This window comes from Podarcis melisellensis (assembly GCF_964234715.1).
Source record: "Podarcis melisellensis genome assembly, chromosome: 3".
NCBI lineage: Eukaryota > Metazoa > Chordata > Lepidosauria > Squamata > Lacertidae > Podarcis > Podarcis melisellensis.
The window spans coordinates 2375777-2393565 of NC_138530.1; the positions used below are offsets into that span (position 1 = coordinate 2375777).

General features: G+C 47.5%; 3 long non-coding RNA genes across 4 annotated transcripts in view; 1 reads left to right on the top strand and 2 right to left on the bottom strand.

Moving 5' to 3' along the window:
* LOC309365984 overlaps nucleotides 1-8744 on the bottom strand; it is a 119384-nt gene extending 110640 nt beyond the window's left edge. Inside the window, exons 1-3 of one of the 2 annotated variants that reach the window (XR_014166353.1) lie at nucleotides 8519-8740; nucleotides 7763-7891; nucleotides 6725-7041 (exon numbers count right to left, since the gene is read on the bottom strand). This is a non-coding gene — a long non-coding RNA (uncharacterized lncRNA). Of the gene's footprint in view, nucleotides 1-6724; nucleotides 7042-7762; nucleotides 7892-8518 lie in introns of those variants that run through there. The other variant, XR_014166352.1, reaches the window with a different exon arrangement.
* The window catches only part of LOC309366034, a 71800-nt gene that overhangs the window by 24418 nt on the left and 29593 nt on the right, over nucleotides 1-17789 (top strand). The window lies entirely within an intron of this gene.
* On the bottom strand, nucleotides 15853-17008 carry LOC309366575. Its single transcript, XR_014166799.1, has 2 exons — nucleotides 16892-17008; nucleotides 15853-16172 (listed from the first exon to the last, which is right to left on the bottom strand). It is a non-coding gene; the product is annotated as an uncharacterized lncRNA (long non-coding RNA).

The following is a 17789-nucleotide window of genomic DNA, read 5'->3' on the forward strand; positions in this document are numbered from 1 at the left end:
CGTTTCGATATCTTTTTTAATTCCTTTCCATACTATTTCATAGTTATTTTTAAATAAGTCTATATTTTTTGGCGTTATCCATATTCCTAGATATTTCACCTTTCTGGTCACCTCTATTTCCGTTTCTCTTTGTAGTTCTTCCACTTCCACATATTCTTAACTATTATTTTTGTTTTCCTTTTGTTTAATTTGAAACCAGCCACTTTTCCGAATTGGTCGAATTCTTCAAGTACCTTTTTTATTGAGTCTATTGGATCTTCCATTGTTACGACCAAATCGTCAGCAAATGCCTTGATTTTGTATTCGTTCTGCCCAACTGTTACTCCTTTTATTCCTTTATTTTCTCTTATTGAATTTAGGAGGACTTCTAGCACCATTATAAATAGCAGTGGGGACAGCGGACAGCCCTGTCTTGTCCCTTTTGTTATTATTATTTCTGTAGTCTCCACATTGTTTATTATCAATCTTGCCCTTTGTTCCGTGTAAATTGCCTTTATCTGGTTATAGAATTCAGTGCCCACTTCCATATATTCCAGTTGATTCAACAGGAAGTCCCAGATTACGTTATCGAACGCTTTCTCAGCGTCCACGAACAGCAACAAACCTTGTTTATCACACCTGTCGGATAAGTATTCTATAATATTAACTATATTTCTTATGTTGTCCTTCATCTGCCTACCCGGCAAGAAGCCCGCTTGGTCTTTGTGTATACTTTCTGCCAAGATACCTTTTAGTCTCCTTGCCAGGATTCCCGCAAAGATCTTATAGTCTATGTTTAGTAGGGAGATCGGTCTGTAGTTTTTAATCTGTTGTAGATCTGAGTCCTGTTTGGGGATTAATGTAATTAGTGCCTCCTTCCATGTCTCTGGTATTTCTCTTTCTTTGAGGATGTTGTTCATTACTTCTTGTAATGGGGTCAGCAGAACTGACTCCATCTCTTTATAATATCTACCAGTAAACCCATCTGGGCCTGGAGCTTTCCCTTTTTAAAAATCCTTTATTGTTGCTTTTATTTCTTCTACCTCAATTAGGGCACTCAATTTTCCTTTCTCCACTGTGGAAATCTTTTTTATGTTTTTACATTTTAAATATCTTTCTATTTTTCTCAGATTGTTCCTTTCCGTATTTTTAAAGAGACCTCTGTAATAGTCCAAAAAGGCCTTCCTTATTTCCTTAGGCTTATTTGTCTCTTCTCCATCCACCTCAATTTTGTTTATTGTGTTCTGTTCCTTTCTTCTCTTGAGTTGCCAAGCTAATAACTTCCCTGATTTATTGGCATATTCGAAACTTCTCTGTCTTAATTTTTTAACTTTCCATTCTATTTCCCTATTTATCAACATCGCAAATTGGGATTGTAAGACTTTAATATTCTCTTTTATTCTCTTATTTTTGGGATTTTTAATTAGTTTTTGTTCGTTATCCCATATTTGCTGCAGGATTTCTTTCTTCCCTTTTTCTCTTTTTTTGTTCTTAATTGCACCCTGTTGGATAAAGAAACCCCGCATCACCGCCTTGCCTGCGTCCCACACCACCTTTGGTTTTATATCATTACCTAAATTATCCTCAAAATATTCCTTTAACCTTTTTTGGGCTTTCTCTACTATCTCTAGATCATCTAACAAGTAATCTTTCAGTTTCCATCTGTAAGATCTTCTTTCCAACTCTTTCAATTCCATTTTTATTGGGTTATGGTCCGAGATCGTTTTGGCCTGGATCCCCACCCGTACCGATCTTGGAACTAATTCTGCCAAAATCCATATCTGATCTAATCTTGAGGATGAGTCATTGGGTTCTGAGTGGAAGGTATATTGCCTTTCCAGGGGGTATTTAAATCTCCAGATATCCACCAAGTTGCAGTTTTGAACCAATGAGAAGAAGGTTTTGGGTAGCTTTCCTTCTTTACTCGTTCCAACCCTTAGCCTATCCATCTCTAACGACACCACACCATTCATATCTCCCAATAGTATAATTTTCTGGTCGGCGTAATCAAATAACTTTCCTTCTAGCATCCTGTAAAACTCCGATTTGTTGTCATTGGGTGCGTATATCCCCACTATTATTACGTTTTCTCCTTGCCAATTAATTTGAATTACTACTATCCTCCCTTCTTCATCTTTGAAAATTTGTCGCGCTTCAATTTCTTTATTGATATAAATAACCACCCCCCTTTTTTTACTTCTGTCGGACGATACAAATTCATTCCCTAGTCTTTTATTAGTCAGAACTCTTTTATGCTTTCTTGCTATGTGGGTTTCCTGTAAACAGATGATATCTAAACATTCTTTCTTTAGAATATGCTCAATTTTATTCCTCTTTCCCTTATCGTTCATCCCGTTAACATTCCAACTCCAAACTTTTAACACCATGGTAGTTTACCTTCGTAAAAAAAAGAGGAGAAAAAGAAAAGATAAAGGGGAAACTGCTGTCTCCCTTTAAACTCTTCCCACTGCCCCCTCCTCCTCCTCCTCTTCCTCTCCCTCTGACCTCTCTATTTCCTCTTCTAAGTCTTTCCCTCCCTCTGCCTCCTCACCTCTATCCTCTTCGTTTTGTATTTTTAGTTCTTTATATTTCCTTAAGAACTTGCCGGTTTCTTCTGGATTTGTCAGTTTTTGCCTCTTACTCCTATAAGTGAAGGAAATTCCTTCGGGAAACTCCCATTTAAACTCAATGTTGTTTCTTTTCAGTGTCTGTACCAGTTCTTTATATGGGTCCCTACGTTTTAGTAACCTGACTGGAATGTCTTTGAAGATTATTATGTAATTTCCACCGATATTTAGCCTTTTCCCTCTGTTTTTTTGGAGAATTATATTTCTCATTTCCCTTTCTTTGAATGTAACTAAACAATCTCCTACAAATTTTTTGTTTCTGGCTGATTTAGCTTTCAATCTAAATGCAGATTGTACTGCATTCTCCATTTCTTCTGTTGAAATCTCCAGCCAGAGGGCTAATTCTGTTATTAATTTCTCTTTTATATTTTCACCTTGTACTTCGGGCACGGCTCTCAGCCTAAGATTGACTTCCCTCTGTCTTAGTTCATTCATAGCGATTAAATCTTTCATATCCTCTTGGCTTTTATTCAATTCCAATATCTCAGCTTTTATCTTGTCTTCCTCACGTCTCACATCTTTCATTTCTGATCTTGTCTTTTTCAAACCTTCTTCCACTGCCTGTGTCCTCCTAAATACCTCTTTTAATTGACCCTTCAGTTCATTAACTGTTTCATCTATCTTTTTATCCATTTTCCCAATTCTGTTTTCTACTTGTTCTAACTTAAGCTCTACATTTTTCTCACTTTGTTTTATCTCCGCAAACATTCTTAGAATCTCTGCTCTAAAATCCCCTTCTTGTTTGGATCCCTTTCTATCCACTGGTGTCCTCCCTTCAGTTCTTTTTCCAGTGTTTGACATTCTTGCTTGGATAGGGACACCAGATACTCAATATAGTGAGGATCTTAATTTCTGACACTTATCAACCAGTACCCGTTTTGCCCTTATTTGACCCCAACCCGCAATATCTTAGCAGTCCTTAAGTAGTCCACATATATCAACTTAATTCCTTTCGCAAAAAACCTCCTTTGAAGGTGTTGTTAGATTCCCGAAGTTCTGGAGTTCATGCAAAGCGGTGGGCAGGATACTCATATAAGCTCTTTAAAGGGTATTAAAGGGTATTGTTTTTTCCGGAAACCCCTCGCAATTTGAATTGAGAAAGACCAGGAACTTATTGAGAGCAGAGGTGGTATGCCGAAGATGAAAGAGGGGAGGGGAGAGAAAGAGGGGAGAGAAAGAGGGGGGAAAGAGAGAAAAGGAGGGGGATCCAAGTCGTAATATATTACTCTGCCCGCTAGATGGCTCTCTCTAGTGCTATTCAGTTCCAGAGGTGGACTCTCTTCGGAGTCAGTCTGAAGAGTCCAACAACAGAGGTAAGAGATTATTTCCTAGTCGCTGAATATTTGTAGGAAATCGATTTCAGCTCAGCGCTGAAGTATCCTCTGGTAGATGGAAGCACGACCAAAAATTATAGACCAGGTTAATCCGTACTGCTAAAGTAGATAGTCTTTGTTGGTTAGTCTCTGCCGCGTTTCATTCCTCCTAATGGCGTCAGCGCTTTCTCTTCCGCTCTCCCTTTGTTATAAGCAGCACGGGGGGGGGGAGGCTCTCCGCCATCCCCCTCAGTCCATTAGGCGGTTCCAATTTAATAACTTTGCCCTCTGTCCCCTGTTTTAGAACAGCCCTATATTTAATAGGTTGCCAAATACTTTAATAGAAAGGTCTTTCAGGGAAACAAAGTAGGTACTAGTGGAAACTCACTTCTTTCTCCCGCTCTGCAGTTTTCTGCGTGTTCGCTGATTCCGGATAAGGCTGAACTCCGTAAAACTTCTATTCCCCACCGGGTTTCTCTATTCCGAAAACGTTGCGCCTCTCGAACTCAGCTTACTCCCCGGTTTCATATGCTTGAAAGCGGAGCGCTAGCCTTCTGCGAGACCCGGGCCGTCCGCTACTAGGGAGGGGGGAAATGGCTGCCCCGGACCTGCTGCTCAGCACCGCCGTTCTCTTCGCCTTTTTTTAAAGGTTACCTGACGGCGAAGCGAGCCGCGTCCAGTCTCTGCTGGGCCTCTGTACCTCCGGACACCCTCCGGACATGTATCTGGGGTGCTTGCGCCCTTCTGCACCCCCTTTTGCCTCTTGTAGGACAGGATTCGCGCTCTCAGCTGAATCCCCTCTCGCTCCGAAGACGCGTTCCACCGGAAGTCGTCCTAGTCTAGATTCTAACCCTCAGGACCCCGAGAATTGGAAGGAATGAAGGGAACTCCCTGGTCAACAACAAGATGAGCAACCTTTTTGCCTAAGCCTCCAGGTGTCAACACCCCACAGGTTACTGATGTGCCAAGTTGCTTGCAAGCAAGAGGAGAGGAGAGGGATCACAAGCGCTTTCTGGCTGGACCCACGGAGGGGTTGGAATTAACAGAGGAGTTTAGACAGCTTTCTTTATAGTACTAGGACCTTCGCTGGCCACTGGAGTGTCCTCATCAGCGTCTCAAAAGAATAAGGCAGGTGGGAAGAGCTGCAACAAAGTGAAGGGCTCCTCTGCGGTAATAGGTGAGCCATTCCACCATCCTCATCAGAGAACAGTCATTGTTGTTGTCATTAGATTTCTATGCCGCCCTTTATCTGAGGACCACATCAGCACACTCAGCAGAACCAGCAGGGCTGGACAGTGGTGGTGGCAACCCTGATCAATTACTTAAAGGCACCCCCATCTTCAGCCAGGGCTGTGTGGGGCTCCTGTATTCCTTCTGTTTCTCGCAGGTTGTGAAAATAATACACCTGCTCTGAAGGCAGAGTGTGAGCAGGGAAACCATGTCCCAGAATGGGGGCAGGATCCTCTGCAGCATCCCCCCCCCCAAACATGGGTGTAGCCAGAATTAATGTTTGCAGGGGTGGGGTCAAGACTTTGTTGGAAGGAAAGAACTTTTGTTAGGGGGGCAGTCAGTTAAGTATTTCTATTGTTTTCCTTGATCTGGGGAGGGGGAACCCCCCCCCCCCGCCCCCACTGGCTATGCCCATGCCTACAAGTGTTCCTATTTTCCAGGGACAGTCCTGCATTTCCAGAAACCATCCCAGTTTCTCACTTGATCCCAGAAATGTTGCTCGTTTCTTCTTGCATGTCCACTGGAGAAATGTTGGAGGCTATGAAGTTATGCGACCTCCGAGCCAAGGAGATAAGATATATTACACCCTTTGGAAGGCACCTGAAGGCAGTCCTGTATAGGGGTGTTTTTTTCAAAAAATGTTTGCTCTTTTATTCTGTTTTTATATATGTTGGAAGCCGCCCAGAGTGGCTGGAGAAACCCAGTCCAAAGGGTGGGTTATAAGTAAAAACCTCATGATGATGATGATGGAACAGGACATCCCTCTTTTCACTGGAGAAATGTTGGGGGGGGGGTATGCATGCCTTGCCTAGAAGCCTGGGGGAAACCTTGCTGTGTGGTCCACGCTGCCCCCTACTCATCGCCTTCCTTCCCCTCAGCTCAGCTTCCCACCCTCCCTGTCTCTTCCTTCCCTGCCACGCTGGACAGAGATCAACAGGTGGGCCAGCCCACTCGTGAGGCAAGGGGCAGTGCCCACCTCGGGTGGCAGGATCCACAGGGCATCAGTTTCATCCTCAAAGAAATGCATCTTAGCGGCTTGGAGGCATTGCTGATATCCTCCCTCTTGATCCTAATGTAGATTTCAACTCACCCCTTCTTCCCTGGGTGGGGGCTTGAAAGCACCATTTTGTGGTTTTCCTCAGAGGCTCAAATGTCTTGGGCTGATCCTGTCCACAAGGCTCTCCATTCCCCCTTCTCCTTCATCAACCCCTTGTTTTTCTCCACGCCCCACCAACCCTCCAAGTGTCCCCATCTTCCAGGGACAGTCCTGGACTTACAGAAGCTCACCCAGTTGATCTGACTTGATCTCAGAATGTCCCACTTTTCCTAAGGATGTCCCCGTTTGGAGGAGAGAGACAGAGAAAGGGGCAGGAGGAGGGGTAAGGGGAGACCCCAGGGGGAGGTGGGGGCCTACAATGTGAGAAATGGCCTTGTGCAAAGCCATGTTTGGGAAAGAACCACAAAGCCTGGATGGCACCACTGACTGGCAGAGAGAGAGAGAGGGTCTGAGAGCCTGACCAAAAAAAAATACCCTCAACCCAGCAAAGGTTTTCACACCATGAACCAACACAAAGGTTTCCAATGCTTGCATTTATTAAAAAGAAAAAGCTAAAGCATTTTTGCAGGCAAACCAAATCCAAGCTCCAATCCCGAGCCCACTTACTAAGGAGTCAGGACACACTGGCCACAGTGGGGCTTACTCGTGAGTAGACAGACAGACAGGATGGCTCCCTCTTGACTCCTTCCCAGCATCGCCTTCAGCAGCATCAAGCAAAGCGGTTTCTTCCCCAGCAGAGATGGGGGTGCAGTCGAGGCAGCTGCACATCAGAGGAGAGCAGGGTGGTCTTCCTTTCACCAGAGGTCTTGCACCAGAGATCTGCAGAGTTACCACCCTGTGAGAGGATGGGACACTGTTAAAGTGGGTGGTGGTGGTGGCTCTGAAAACCCCAACCAGTGACTCCAACTATTGTCAGAGTTCCAATTGCACACAGAGGGTCTGTTTTGCGGAGGGTTGGACTAGATGACCCCTTAGGTCCCTGCCAACACTACAATTCTATTCTATGACAGTAGGAGAGACCTCTGACGATTTCATGTATGCACTTGGGGGAATTTGAGTGGGGCTTGGCTGCCACACACACACTTTTTCTAATGTGATTCCTTTTCCTTCTTCTTTATGCAAACAGCAACCCCAAGAGAGGACACATTTGAGGAGATCATTGTGTTGGTGTGCACTGAACTCTTTCCCTTCCAATTCTACAATTCTGTGATTCAATAACCACCTTCACAGGGACGATTCACACATTTTGCCATTGCTATTTGAGGAGGGTCAGTGATTGAGCCACCACCCCCTCATGCCATGAAGAGTTGTACTTTGAGCCAAGGGAGGCTAAGGGGAGTTATGGCTGAGGGGTCAGAGAGCTTTCATGGGGGCAGCAAGGGAGAGGACAGGGTTGTCACCTCCCAGTTTGCACACTAATATTGTTCCAACTCACAGCGGATGTAAAGATTAAGAGAGAAGTCGAGTGGGGGGGGGACAGAGAGATGCGTCACATGCATTTGGAGTCATGAAACACAATTAATTTTTGAGGAAAACTAAGATTTAATTTAACTCACCTCTACGGCAACACCATTGGCGACCACACTGAAAAAGTGTGTTTCGGGGTGGCCAGCACCTACGAAATTGCAGTATCCCTCCCCGCCTTTGACATCTCGGCCTGCAATTAGCTTGGGCTCTGGTGAAATCTGGAGGAAGAATAAGAAGACATTGAAGGCTCTGTCTCACAGGACTGTCCTTCCACAACTTCCACAACTTATTCCACTGTGGCCCTGCTTGCTTGGACACCCGGAGGGCACCAGGATGGGGAAATCTGGTGCAGGAAGAATGCAGGGCTGGAGCACAGAGTCAGTCCCTTCTGCTGCCTCCCTGCACCTTCAGGACAGGGTCTGAGCCAAGGTGGTTGGGAAGGCTGCATCAGAGTCACCGGCTTCCCTGGGCAGCCACTGGCAAACTGGGAGAGAGAAGCCCACTTTTCCAGGAAACTGGCCCATTCTTTTACCCATCCCAAAACTGAGTTTACTGAAGCGCATTATTACAGATTTGAAAGCAAGAGCCTCTGTGGATCACAGAAATGAGGTAATAAGAAGAGACTGGCTGGTGGATCTGGCCAAAGGGGCCCATCTAGTCCAGCATCCTCTTCTCCCAGGGTCCAACCAGAAGCCCCATTTGGGAAACTCTCCAGGAGGACAGAGGGGCAAGATCCCACCTCTTTGGGAGTCACTGCCAGTGGTGCTCAAAGGCAAGTTTAAAACAAATAAAGCTGAGAGCTGTGAAGCTGCGCAGGGAAGAAGCATGTGAGAAGAAGGCCTTACCTGGAGCCAGCAGCATCAAGAAGAGGACGGCAACAGAGAAGAGGCAAAAGATCTTCATGGCTGGAGGTTGGTGGGAATCCTGGAGGTACCAGAAGCCAAGTGGAAGAGCAATTGACTGGGGAAGGAAAGGTCCCCGTACTTATAGGTTGCTGGGGGACTGATGAAATCTTGTGGGATGCCAACCGTTGTTTGCAGGATGGATGTGGCAAGCCCTTAAGGGCATGTGCCAAGGACCAGCCAAAGACCACAGAATCATAGGTTTACAGAAGGGACACCAAGGATCATCAAGTCCATCTCACTGCAATGCCGGCATCACAGCTATAGCATCCCTGACAGGTGCCCATCCAACCTCCTGCAAAGGAGAATCAGGCACCTTCTGAAGGGCTCTGTTCCACTGTTGAACAACTCAGAAAGGGAATCTGTTGGTTTGTGTCTTGCTCTCTGCTCACAGTGGCATGGCATCTTTTGATGGCGGTTTGCAGGCGGGACCAGGAACTGGGCTCTGAGGGTGAACAAAACCCTTCCCACTAGCCCAACTCTAGACACCATCGCTGCTGGGAAGGCATAGGGCACCAAGGGTTCACAGGACCGTGCTGTGCTACTTCCTCACCTGCCCACACCAAGGGGGGAGCCATTTAGCTGGGCGGCCATTTAGCGTGAGGCCAGGGTCCTGGCAACAAGGCCAGGCTCCAATGGGCAGAGACGCCTAGCAGCAGGCAAGGAAGGGATCCTAGCATGGGGGCATCTGGCTCATGCCCCCTCAAAATCATGTTCCCGGGGCTACAGACCTCCTGGCCCTCCCCATGATGAGCAGGAGAAAACAAGCTTGCCCCTGCCTGTTCGACAGTGGAATTTGCTGCCAAGGAGTGTGGTGGACTCTCCTTCTTTGGAGGTCTTTAAGCAGAGGCTTGACAACCATATGTCAGGAGTGCTCTGATGGTGTTTCCTGCTTGGCAGGGGGTTGGACTCGATGGCCCTTGGGGTCTCTTCTATGATTCTATGATTCTCATTGTGACAGCCCTTCAGAGTTTCTTTCTGGATTAAAAGCAGATATAAAGGGGGCGTGGGTGTGTTTGGGCGCTTTTCTGGTGGATGAAGAAGGGGAGCCCACCTCAGTTTTCCTGATGAAAAGAAAGATAAGGCAGGAGAAACCAATCTTTGGGGCAGAAGGCTGTTAATGGCTACCAGCCAATATGGCTACTATCTCCCTCCCCTGCAGGAGACAGGAGGCCTCTGAACGTCATTGGCCCAGAATCGCAAGTGGGGAGAGTGGTGTTCACTCAGGTCCTCCTTGCAGGCTACCAATGGCCATGGATCACATGGGATTCCCAGCAACTGGCATTAAGAAGCATTGTGGCCTCTCACTGCAGAGGCAAAGCATCTCCCTCATGGCCAGCAGCCCCTGGTCTGTATTTCAGGCCTCCTAGTCGGTGGTCATCCCTGCCTCCTGGGCGGGGAAGTTCCAAAAGTTTCACTACAAGCTGCGTGAAGAAGCGCTTGGAGAGATAAGTGCTTTATCTCTCCCGAATCTCCGGACACTCAGCTTCCCTTCATGTCTCCATTACACTCCTATATGAATCCACCCTACCTCCCATTGGGAAACCCCTGCATCTCTTCCACCTTTTCCCCACACACAACCTGCCCCACTCATCCAGCTGCTTGTTAGCCTAGGCATGATGGAGGGCAGTATGTCAGCATCTGCCAAATTACTCCATGCGTTCTCCATGATTCCACACAGGCATTTTTATGTAATCGTACCTGATATACCCTTTTTTTGCAAGGCAGTCCCCCCCCCATTTTTTGCATGCTATTTTCACCCATATGGATACATATTACGCCACTGTATGTGTTTTGGTGGACATTACTTGATTGAACTGCCTTGTGGAATTCATGGAAGGAGAACACTTGGAAGGACAGCTCTGTTCCAATTCATCCATAGTTGCGGAAAGAACATGCAGCTGAGGTACAAAACGATTTTTGGGGGAAATAGTCCAGCCCTGATGGAGGTGTTCTCATGCAGTCCATGCCCAAGAGCCAGGTAATCTCCCAACACCACACCTGCTTGGGGGCCCAGCTAGAAGGGCCTTTGGGCTCACCCAGGTACAGGGCTCTTCTCAGGATCAGTCCTGAGAATCTTATGGAAACATTTCTGCTTGGGCTTGCTCACCACCCTCTCCAACTCAACAGGTGGTCCCCAACTTCACAAACTGAGTCCTTCATCCTCTTCTCTCCCTGGGCACCACCCAAAGCTAATCTAGAGGCTATTATACCACATTGCCCAATACTTTGGAAAGGATTTTGAGGATGCAATGGGTGGGGTCTGCAGGGGAGAAGAGCTGGGATTCCCATCCACAACTGGACATCTGTGGCCTTGGATACAACCCCATCGGTCCAGCACCAAATGATTCTGTTGCTCTTCCATGCTCTCCAGATCCATCTTTCCAAGGGAAAAGCAGCCTTAATCTTGTCTTTTCCTGGACAGTCTTTGTGCACTGTCCTGCTGTCTATTTGTGAGTGTGTGTGTTTGTGTGTTGTGCTGCTTTTATGGTATTTGTGTTGCTTGCTTGATGCTTCGTTTTAATATTGCTGGGTTACCCTGGTTTGAGCTTCTGTGCATTGTTGTGGATATATAGGGGAAACTAGTAGGTCAGGGCAATTCTTTTATATCTGAATTTGTAGATGGGGGAGAAGTATCAGTGCCAATCATGAGCTGTTGGTCTGGGCTGTGCCTGTAACATTTGGAAGGCAGTTGCTGGTCTTTTGCAATCTCCACAGAGATGGGCCCCATGAGATGTCTTCAGCATCCTTTCCCAAGAGCCCGAAGGGCAAACCCAGCAGGCAAGGTGGGGAACCTGTGGTCACAGGGCTAAGTCCCATTTCCCCACCTGGTCTTGCTTCAAGTTAACGGACAAGCGTTGCTCCATCGGATGCCCACAGGCAGCAAAGATGGGTGAAGCAACTGCCAGATGCAGCCCAGGGAAATTTAGCCCAGATCAGAAGGCGATATTGGGGTGTGTGAATGGGGATCAGCAATGCCAAAGACATCCCTTTCCATGCAAACAGATTCAGGGATGGAGCAGGAGAAAAGAGGCAAATAACACATTTCAGGTTCCTTGAAAATATTGTTACACAGCACCTAACTCTCTGAGCAGTGAGAAAACCCAGGGGTTTCCGTGCTTGCTCAGAGTTGGGTTTCCTTCCTTGAAAGTGAGCGGAGATATAGATTTTTTTGAAGATATAGAGAGAGCCTGAGCATAAAATGGACGGGTTCCCAGCATTAACACTCCTCAAATCATCCTTCTCAGTTCCTCACAGCTTTGGATCCCCTACACAGGAAACAGGAATCTGTGTCTCCAGCTTCCAGACTGCTTCCAACTCAGCTCTCAAACTCCACATGGGCTCAGGACCAAAATATCTCAAGGACTTTCTCTCCCCATATGAACTGACCTGGACCCTGAGATCATCGTCAGAAGTCCTTCTTCATGTGCCTCCTTCGCAAGAGGTCCAGAGGACTGCACTATAGGACAAGGTCTTTTCTATGGTGGCTTCCTGTTTGTGGATTGCTCTTCCCCTGGAGGCTCAGTCTGCTTCTTTAGGTGCCCGGCAAATACATTCCTCTTATTCCAGCCTTGGACTAATGAAAAAAATCTATTGTCTTTTACACTATGTGTGGGTGTTATTGTTTGGTTTCTTAATATGGTATGTATATGGATGTTTTTGTATTTTGAATTGTGCTGTGGTCCTCAAATGAAGGGTTGTATAGAAATCTAATTGACGGCTTCTGGTTTCCAGTTGCCTTAATGGCACAGCTTGCGGGGGATATTGGAATTGAGCCCTTGGTGGTATGATGGGATGGAAGAAGGGAAGGAGGGGGAGGAGAGCATCACCTGAACCAAACCTGGTGGTTTATGTGAGATTCACTCAGATGATGGGGAGGAGGAGCTCACCTGAGGGGCCTCAGCTGTCCACAGAGATGGGCCCCAGGAGATGTTTTCAGCATCCTTTCCCAAGAGCCTGAAGTTCAAACCCAGCAGGCAAGGTGGGGAACCTGTGGTCACAGGGCTAAGTCCCATTTCCCCACCTGGTCTTGCTTCAAGTAAACGGACAAACGTTGCTCCATCGGATGCCCACAGGCAGCAAAGTTGGGTTAAACAACTGTCAGATTCATCACAGTGAACTTGGGAATGAGCCCAGATCAGAAGGCGATACCGGGTGTGTGTGTGTTGGGAATGGGGAGCAGCAATGCCAAAGACATCCCTTTCCATGCAAATAGATTCAGGGATGGAGCTGGAGAAAAGGTGCAAATAAGACATTTCAGGTTCCCCTGAAAATATTGTTACGCAGCAGCCAAATATTTGAGTGGTGAGAAAACCCAGGGGTTCCTGTGCTTGCCCAGAGTTTGGCTTCCTTGGAATGAAAGTCAGTGAAGGCTGTTCTGTCTTTAGGATATCTGGAAGTATTTACACATATAGACAGCCTGAGCATAAAATGCAAGACTCCAATGCATTAACACCTGCAAAGCTCTCAAACTGGCTCAGGACCTCTTTATCTCCAATTCCAGCTCTCCCCATATGTACCAACCTGGATCCTGAGATCATCCTCTTAGGCCCCTTTTTGTGCACCTCCAGAGGTCTGGAGAGGGGCAACACTAGGCTTTTGGGGGTTTGGGGTGGAGGAAAGGCCCACCCATTAATCTGAAAGACCCCCTCACTGATTTGCTGCTCTTGAAACCTGGCTCATTTTTTTGAGATGCTCATGAGGACACTCAACTAGCCAACCAGAGTTGTTGCCTTACAAAGAAACCCCTTGTCTGACCAGGTTGCAACCTTCTCTCTGAGATTCTAACCCTCCATAGGTACAGGACCCCATGAATGAGAAGGAATTCAGGACACACTCCAGTCCACAATATGAATAACCTTTCTGCCAAACCCCAGGGGTCAAAACCCTTCAGGTTTCTGATGTGGAGCTGCATGCCACAACTCACTTGCAAGCAAGAGGAGAGATGCCATCAGGGTTGGGTTGGGGGCAGAGGTCCAGGGCTCCACTCAAGAGCACTTTTGGGTTGTACCTTTCAGATTTCTGATTCTATTCTGGGCTACACATGCTGTGCCTCCTCTTTTCATGACTTGGATGTGGAAGGTGAAAGGCAGAGGTTGGATGGCTCAAAGGACACATCAGGAGGAGCTGTGGAGGTTTGACATTGAGGTCAAAACCCCATGTGGAATCCACCTTACCTCCAAGTCCTGCAGAGGCTTTCAAAACCAATGAAGATGACTGTGGGTAGATGTGAGAGGGGGTGGACATCACTATCTCACCCTTGTCAGACAAGTGTCTGTGGGTCAGGTGTCACCCACTTCCTTTTGGGCAATGCCCTAAAAAGATATTTATACTCCACCGTAAAAGGATTGCCTTGTAGAGGATATTGGGATTGATGCCTTGGTGTTATGCTGAGCCCACCTACAACCCTGTTCATCCCCAATGATTGGGAGCTGGAGAAAGGTGGCAATTAGCACACACGAGGATTCCTCAAGAATATGAGGACCCTGAGACCCAGGCCCCAGAGGTCCACACCCTGCCGTTTGCTGATATGGATCAGGGGTCCATTTCACTAGCAAGCAGGAGAGGTCCCAAAATCAGGGTAGAACTTTGCTCCTTTCCTTAGCATGTCTTTATGTTCATTGGAGAAAAGCTGGAGGGGATGGAGTTATGCGACCTCCGAGTCAAGGAGTTAAGAAATATTACACCCTTTAAAAGGCATCTGAAGGCGGTCCTGTATAGGGGTGTTTTTTTCCAAAAAATGTTTGCTCTTTTATTGTGTTTTTCTATATGTTGGAAACCACTACCAATGGCCATGGATCACATGGGATTCCCAGGAACTGGCATCAAGAAGTGTTGTGGCCTCTCACTACAGAGGCAGAGCAGAGTGGCAGGAGAAACCCAGTCCAAAGGTTGGTTTATAAGTAAAAACCTCATGATGATGATGAAGGAACAGGACATCCCTCTTTTCACTGGAGAAATGTTGGCGGGAATGCATGCCTTGCCTAGAAGCCTGGGGAAAACCTCACGGTGTCCCCACCCATTGTTTTACTCCCCCCCCCCCAGCTCTGCTTCCCACCCTCCCTCTCTCTTCCTTCCCTGCCATGAAGGACAGTGATCAACAGGTGGGCCAGTCCACTCATGAGGAAAGGGGCAGTGCCCACCTCGGGTGGCAGGATCCACAGGGGCATCAGATTCAGCCTCAAAGAAATGCATCTTGGTGACTCGAAGGCTGATATCCTCCTCCTTGATTCTAATGTAGATTTCAGCTCACCCATTCTTCCCTGAGTAGGGGAATGTGGGGGCTGGAAAGCACCATTTTGTGGTTTGCCTCAGGGGCTCAAATGTCTTGGGCTGGTCCTGTCCACAAGGCTCTCCCTTCCCCCTTTTCCTTCATCACCCCCTTCTTCTTCCTTCACTACCCTCCAACCCTCCAGGGTCCCCATCTTCCATGGACAGTCCTGGACTTACAGAAGCTCACCCAGTTGATCTGACTTGATCTCAGAATGTCCCAGTTTTCCTAAGGGCGTCCCCGTTTCCATCAGAGAAATGTTGGAGGGTGTGGAGTTATGTGACCCCTGAGCCATCGGAAGGCAGTCCTGTATAGGGAGGTTCTTTAATGTTTAATGTCTTATGATGTTTTTGTTTATATATTTGAGCCACACAGAGTGGCTGGGGAAACCCAGTCAGATGGGTGAATATTATTATTATTATTATTATTATTATTATTATTATTATTATTATTCAATAGCACATCCCTATTTTCATGGCAGAAATGTTGCAGCGAATGTCCCTTAGTTTTTTTCAGCTCTGCTCAATTCCTGTTTGTGAGACATCCATCTCTGTGCAGCTGCCCAAGGAAGCAGGACAGTTGGAGGGGAGACACAGAGAAAGGGGCAGGAGGAGGGGCAGGGAGACCCCAGGGGGAGGTGGGGGCCTACAATGTTAGAGTAGGAAGCTGAAGGCATGGCTGGTAGCCAAGGGTCTGTGGGAGGAAGTCCGAGGGCCTCCACAGCAAGCTGCGGCTGATGCTTCGGCAGCAGATATTGCAGCTGCCCATGCTTCGCAGAGAAGAAATCACAAAGCCCTGGGAGCTATCGTGCTCAGTTTGGAGGGCTCACAGCTACCTTTGGTAGAGGGTGCCTTTTGTGCAAAGCCATGTTTGGAAAAGAACCACAAAGCCTGGATGGCACCACTGACTGGCAGAGAGAGAGAGAGAGGGGGGGGGGTCTGAGAGCCTGACCAAAAAAGTCCCCTCTACGCAGCAGACATTTTCACACCATGAACCAACACAAAGGTTGCCAATGCTTGCATTTATTAAAAAGAAAAAGCTAAAGTATTTTTGCAGGCAAACCAAATCCAAGCTCCAATCCCGAGCCCATTTACTAAGGAGTCAGGACACACTGGCCACAGTGGGGCTTACTCGTGAGTAGACAGGCAGACAGGATGGCTTCGTCTTGACTCCTTCCCAGCATCGCCTTCAGCAGCATCAAGCAAAGCGGTTTCTTCCCCAGCAGAGATGGGGGTGCAGTCGAGGCAGCTGCACATCAGAGGAGAGCAGGGTGGTCTTCCTTTCACCAGAGGTCTTGCACCAGAGATCTGCAGAGTTACCCCCCACCTGTGAGAAGAGGAAACACTGTTAAAACGGGTGCTGCTGGTGGCTCTGAATACCCCAACCAGTGACTCCAACTATTTCAGAGTTCCAATTGCACACAGAGGGTCTGTTTTGCAGAGGGTTGGACTAGATCACCCCTTGGCCCCTCCCAACACTAAATTTCTATTCTACGACTGTAAGAGAGACCTCTTGGCGGGATTTGAGCAGGGCTTGGTTTCCACAGACACTTTTTTCCCAATGTGCTTCTTTTTTCCTTCTTCCTTATGTGAACAGCAACCCCAGGAGAGGACACATTTGAGGAGATCATTGTGTTGCTGTGCATTGAACTCTTTCCCTTCCAACTCTACAATTCTGTGATTCAATAACCACCTTCACAGGGACGTTTCACACAGGTTTCCTTTGCTATTTGAGGAGGGTCAGTGACTGAGCCCCCACCCTCTCATGCCATGAAGCACCACTTTGAGCCAAGAGATGCATTCCATCCCTGGCTAAGGGGAGTTGTAGCTGAGGGGTCAGAGAGCTTTGATGGGGGCAGCAAGGGGAGAGGACAGGGTTATCACCCTCCAGTGTGCACACTAATATTGTTCCCCCTCACAGTGGATGTAAAGATTAAGAGAGAAGTGGAGTGGGGGGGGGCGACAGAGAGATGAGCCACATGCATTAGGGGTCATGAAACACAACTGACTAATTTTTGAGGAAAACTAAGATTTGATTGAACTCACCTCTACGGCAACACCATAGGCGATAGCATGGAAATAATGGCCTTAGGGGCGGGCAGCTGCCTCGCAGTATCCCTCTCTGCTGTCGACATCTCTGAATGCAAGGAGGTTGTCCTCTGGTGAAATCTGGAGGAAAAAGAAGACTTTGAAGGCTCTGTCTCACAGGACTGACCTCCTACAACTTCCACAACTTCTTCCACAATGGCCCTGCTGGCTTGGACACCCGGAGGGCATCAGGATGGGGAAGTCTGGTGCAGGAAGAATGCAGGGCTGGAGCAGAGAGTCAGTCCATTCTGCTGCCTCCCTGCACCTTCAGGAGATGGTCTGAGCCAAGGTGGTTGGGAAGGCTGCGTCAGAGTCACTGGCTTCTCTGGGTGACCAGTGGCAAACTGGGAGAGAGAAGCCCCCTTGCCCAGGAAACTGGCCCGTTCTTTTACCCACCACAAATCTGAGTGTACTGAAGCGCATTATTGTAGATTTGAAACAAGACCATCTGTGGATCATATAAATGAGGTAATAAGAAGAGCTTGGCTGGTGGATCTGGTTAAAGGGGGCGAATCAAGTCCAGCATTCTCTTCTCCCAGGGTCCACCTGAAGCCCCATTTGGGATTCACAGCAAGTGGATGAGAATTAAGCTGAGAGCTGTGGAGCTTCTCAGGGAAGAAGCATGTGAGAAGAAGGCCTTACCTGGAGCCAGCAGCATCAAGAAGAGGACGGCCACAGAGAGGAGGCAGAAGATCTTCATGGGTGGAGGTTGGTGGGAATCCTGGAGGTACCAGAAGCCAAGTGGAAGAGCAATTGCCAGGGGAAGGAAAGCTGCCTCTAACTTATAGGTGGCTGGAGGATTGATGAAAGCTGGTGGGATGCCAACCGTCCTTTGCAAGATGGATGTGGCAAGCTC